Below are 6,116 nucleotides of genomic sequence, written 5' to 3' on the forward strand. Positions count from 1 at the left end.
AAAAAATGTCAAAGTGAAAATTTTTTTTTGAATTTGGCCCCCTCTGGACCCCCCTGTGTGATCGTACCCATCTAAAAAAATCTGGTAAATAGTACTTGGTATACTGAATGTGTGTGCCAAATTTCAAGTTTCTGTCTTGAATAGTAAGGGCGGGAGAATTTTTATCAAAAATTCCCACAGTGCCCCAAAGTACCATAAAACACTATGATCTCAGGGGAAAAAAATTCCTGAGACATCCCTAATTACCCTAGGACTATAATCCGCCAATCATTCTCTTCAGAATAGAACTGTCTTTCAGGCGGTACCATTCATATGTCTCCATCATGTATCTAAGGCGGGAAATTCCTGGCAAAAGGGATTTTTGGGGCACAATTTCCCTTTTTTCAACTTTTGCCCCTCTGGACCCCCCTGTTTTTACGCAGAAATCGGAAAGAAACTTCTGGTAAATACTACTCGGTGGACTGAATGTTTGTGCAAAATTTCAATCTTCTACGTGAAAAAATAGGCCCGCCAGAAAAAATTTCCCCACCATGCCCCACTTTTACCCTATACAGAAGTGTATTTGGATAAAAATTCACTGAGACGGCCCTAATTACCCTAGAATAATAATTCGACTGGCCGTTCTCTTCAGAATGGAACGGCCTTTCAGACGGTATGACTCACGTGGTTCTATCATGTTTTTTTGGCGGGAAAATTACGAAATACGGGATTTTTGGGGTAAAAAATCCCTATTTTTACCAATTTGCCCCTCTGGTTCCCCCCTGTTTTGGCACTGACATAGGAACAAAAAATCTGTAAATAGTACTTGGTGGACTGAATGTTTGTGCAAAATTTCAATCTTCTACGTTCAAAAATAAGCCCGCCAAAAAATATATATACCGACCATGCCCCATTTTTCCCTATATAGAAGTATATTTTTCAAAAAATCCCTGAGACGTCCCTAATTACCCTAGAATAATAATTCGACCGTCATTCTCTTCAGAATGGAACGGCCTTTCAGACGGTATGACTCACGTGGTCCTATCATGTTTTTTGGCGGGAAAATTACGAAATACGGGATTTTTGGTCCCCTCTGGTTCCCCCCTGTTTTAGCACTGACATCGGAACAAAAACTCTGGTAAATACTACTCGGTGGACTGAATGTTTGTGCAAAATTTCAATCTTCTACGTAGAAAAATAAGCCCGCCAAAAATATTGAACATAGGCTTAGAAAATGAGAAGAGAAATTTTTGATTTGTGACGTCATCACCTCCTATGTCTGGACGCAGGACGCTCTGAAACCATACGTAATGTCTTCTACAAGGCCTCTAAACTTGGAAAACAAAACAAAAAAAAAAGGACGAAAAAGCTCAAATAGAAGAGAAATAACGCAATGTAGCATGAAAAGTGCATATGGTACAAATCCTCCCATAAGATCCCGAAAGGGTTAATGCAACAATAAATACTTTGTACTGTTCAAAAAAGTAAAAACAATGAAATTTCCAACAAGGCACGGCGAACAGAGTCGTCACATATTCTGAAATAAGAAAAAGCTTTGGGAACTGTGGCGTGCATTTCCAAATGAACACATATCTTTAGAAGAATTTCTGATATAGGACTTCATATAAAAAAGCTATTGAGATGCAGCAAATACCTAGACTATATTTTTAAAAAAATCAGACACCAGCATCAACAACACTAAACAATTTTGGTCCTTCTAAAATTCTAGAATACCTCTTGTAATGTACAATGATGCATCAGGTGCAGAAGTTGAGGGAAGAACAGAAAATTTTAATGAATTGTTTTGTAATAAATTCTAAACTGCATAATCAACGTACTTCCTGTTCAATCCGTTTGCTCGTCTACTTTATCTCATTTATCTATCACTCCTCCATAGGATGAGTTACTTTTATTTTCTCTCCGGCCTGAGAGCCTCTGGCCACACAATATAAGCTAAACCTTTGTGCGTTCGACGTCATCTATTATTTCTTTTCCACTTTCGTTCATTTTTCATAGATGATTCAGGGAAACCTGTTTTCCCTTATCTTTGAAAACAGCCCGTTTCTCTCCCATTTATAAATCTGGATTAGATAGTTACGTGTCATCCTAAAGCAATATCTCGCTACTCTGAAATATATCAATCCTCTACGAGAAAATTATCAAAGACATTACTTCCGGTTCAGTGCAATCCCAAAGTTGGTATTGGAGGGTTGACGGTCCTTCTGCCGTCAGAGGGAGCCAAAACGTGATTTTTTTGTTTCGCATTTTAAGTAAAACTTTCATTATTTTTCAGTCGTTGTTTCATTTTTAACAGCCCAAATATCAAAAATAATACAAGAAGACCATATCTGTATCAGTTAGCATTAGAAGTAATAAATGAAAACCTGAAAGCTCGTTCTGAAATCTCAACTTTGCAAAAAAAAAAAAAAAAATTCTTGCTCTTCTTGGCACAATACAGAAAGCAAACTACCGATGATGAACTAGTCTAACCAATCCGAATAGATAATTGCTTCATCTCCGGGTCAAGAGAAAACAGAACTCCCCTTGAATGTAATGATTGTGAAAAAAACGTGTTCAGAAGGCAGTCAACAATTACTACTATTGCAATACATGCCAGCGATCTCCGAAAGAGGGCAGTGACCTGGATGTTGATTAACTTTGAACTCGCCTTGAGTCTTCATATTGCGGAAAAACGTGCAAAAAGCACTCAATGATTACTGCTCCCTGCAATAAATATCAAAATTATAACAGCTAGCTCAGTGACATGGATATTGATTAGGTTAGATTCTGTTCTTTTGTCTTTTATTCAGTGTGTTCACTCATATTTCGCAGTGTTGTAATTTAATTTAAATTAAAACTATACTTTTGGTCAACAATGATTTGTCTTAAATTACTAAACCTAAATGCTCCAAAATATACATTTTGCAACATGCACAATGCCGGAAAACGTGATTAATCGATGACGGCCGAATTGGCGTCGTCGCGAGCGGAAACGTGAATTGACAGTACGTGAGCGGATGAAGGTTAAGGAACGTGATATTTAACGAATTTTATCGCAAACTTAAGACAACTAAAATGTTTCGCATTTTTATATTTTATCATGTGTGTAACTTGACTATACCATTTTATGTACAAACATTATTTTTCAGTAAATCTTTTCACATATCTTACAATATCTTTCCACTAACAAAATATGGACTTCATGTAAATGATTTTCACAATTATGCATAGCCATCTTTTACCTGTATGAGATAGCATGTTTCCCCAAAATTGAACTTCGACTATACCACTCTTCATGGTCTTGACACGAGCAGTTCCTCCCCACGTGTATTAACATTTGAACGCCCACAGGGATCAATTTGATCCTTTTTCGAAATTCATTTTTTCTTATCTATAATATTTTAAGGAATTGAAAGGTGGGATTACCTGACTTTTCCTAAATTGTTTATGTCGCATAAAGAAAAAAAAAAAATGATATTGTGGTTGTGCAATTCAATAGTCTGATATCGATCGATTTGCCTTAAACGCCCAGGGGATCAAATTGATCCTGAAGTTGAAAATGTTATACTTTCTCGCTTCGACTATTATTTTGCTTTTCCCTGGGCAGCTTTTAGTTAAAATGATTTAATTTGTCAAACCAAACGTTACGAAATCTTCCTTTCCCGGTACCAGGATATCTGTTGGGCACTATTGAGTTAGAATGTGCACTCATAGCGTCATTTGTCGTTACGTGGTTGGCGCAATGCAGTAGTTGACACTTTGTTCGAAGGTGTGACAAATAAAATCTATGAATAAGTAATGTTATAGTAAAGAAGCATCTACGAAAATGGAACAAAGTAAACAATTAAATTCTCATGAAGTTTTTGAAGAGCTTCAAAGAATATCCGAAAAGAAATCTGATGGCGGTGAAATGTCATCGAACTCAGAAGACAATTTGGAATGGGATACTTATTGCAGAGAGCAATCTCCTGAAGAAGTTAGTGTTGCAGATGAAAATGAAATTCCCGAAGGTGAGTACATTTTATTTCAGTCTCTTTTATTCAACATGAGTTTAAATTCTTTACAAGTCAATGAAGAAATATGATGAAATATTCGTTGTATAGAACTGGGATCAACAGTAAATTTTTAGATTTTACTTCCCTGTAATACCAAAAGCATAATATATTCTATCATCAAGTTTAGCTAAAATTTCAAATCTTTATTTTGACCAGAACTGTGCAGTTCAATTTTATGTACAAGGGCGAATATGCTAAGAAGAAAGCTGCTACCTATCATGCATGTACAGTACTAGGACAAGTAACAATCGCCCTTGTACAAAAATACAAATCAAGAATAAGCAGACTGTCTGCCACTAAATTGGTTATGGTCAAAGTAAAGAGTTGCCGCTAAAATAATATTACGTACGTTGATATATTTTTATTATTTTTTTATTACTCGTAATCATCTCTTAGATATGACTGGTCCTTCCTATGCAATATATCGATTCCAGGTTCATCGCGTTATTTGTTTATTTTATAAATGCTAAAACAACCTTACTCATTGCGAAAGTAATAACATTTCTTCCTATTTGGTCAATTGCGAAGTAACATTTTATGGACCAATCATATCTTTGCATGAATATTTTTTAATTTCATAAAAATAATGTAATAAATTTACATTATCTATTTGTAAAATACGAAAGCAGTCGCAGTGAATCTGCCTTTTTTTGCAGGCATTCCAGTACATAATAAGGTGAGATCAGAACAAGATGGAAACATGTGTGGATGTTCAAGTGAAGGCATCAGTGCGGCGGCGAAACAGTACACAGCTCCAAACGGTACTGTATGGGAGTAAATACCTGCTAATGTTAGAAACGCGGGTAGAAAATGTCTTCATAACATTCTAAGAGAAATTCCAGGACCAACACCGCAGGTCAGAAGAAATGTAAGTAGTGAATCTGTGTCAAGTGCATGGCGCGTATTCAAAGACAAACGCATACTTACCCACACACAAAAAAAGTATACTGAAACAGAAGCGCGTCGTGTGCTGAAGGACAATACTTCGTCACTAAGTTTATCGGAACTCGAAGCTTTCATAGGGATTCTGTATGCTCGTGGCGTTACTGGCAGTAAAAATATTGAGATTCATGCAATGTGGTCGAAGTCTTGGGGATTGCCATTTTGTCCCAAGACTATGAGCAGAAATCGATTTTGCGAAATAATGAGCTTCCTAAGATTTGATATTAAAGGTAACAGATTGATTCGTGTAAAGAAAGATAAACTTGCTCTTGTCTCTGAAGTTTGGTGTAGGTTCATTGAAAATTGTATTGCATGCTATAAACCAGGACAGAACATTACAATAGATGAACAGTTGTTTCCTAGTAAAACTGGTTGTCCATTTCCGCAGTTTATGTCAAATAAGCCAGATAAGTACCGGCAGAAATTCTGGCCTGCTGTAGATGTAGATGGGAAATATATTTTGAACGGCTTCCTTTGCGTTAGTAAGGAGGAAGAACGCCCTGCAAATCCAAGAGTTCCGGAGTACGTTGTCATGCGTCTTATGGAGCCATTTTCTGGCAAAGTTCGAAACGTTACCACAGACAACTATTTTATGTCACTAAAGCTCGCTGACAATCTGAAAGCAAAGTCATCTATTATTGTTGGGCTAGTGAATGAAAGTAGAAGAGAAATACCGAAAGAAATTAAATCAGAGAAAGCACCTTTGTACTCGAAAAAGATTCTCAAAAGCAAGGACGTAACAATGACCGTTTATCAAGGTAAGAAAAGTAAGAATGTTTTGGTATTGACCTCTCTTCATGATACCGTGGAGATAATCGACAATAATAAGAAAGTTCCTGAAACCATTGCTTATTGTAATGAAACGAAATATGGGGTTGACAAAATGGCCAAGCAATATAGTGAAAGCGTCATCACGAAGATGGGCAATCCATACTTTTTATAATGTACTTGAACTTGCAGTAATTAATGTAGTTGTTATATACACAGCAGTCATTGGAATGAAGATATCACGAAAGGAATTTATTCAAAGGCTATCAGAAGAACTCCGGAAAGAATACCTGCAGCTTCGGTCTGAGGATTCAAAACAAGCCACAAGAACAGAAGACGACACATATTGAAATTCAGAAATACCGCGTAAAC

Source organism: Thermobia domestica, chromosome 14 (genome assembly GCF_964235325.1).
Source record: "Thermobia domestica chromosome 14, izTheDome1.hap1.1, whole genome shotgun sequence".
In the NCBI taxonomy this organism is placed as follows: Eukaryota; Metazoa; Arthropoda; class Insecta; order Zygentoma; family Lepismatidae; genus Thermobia; species Thermobia domestica.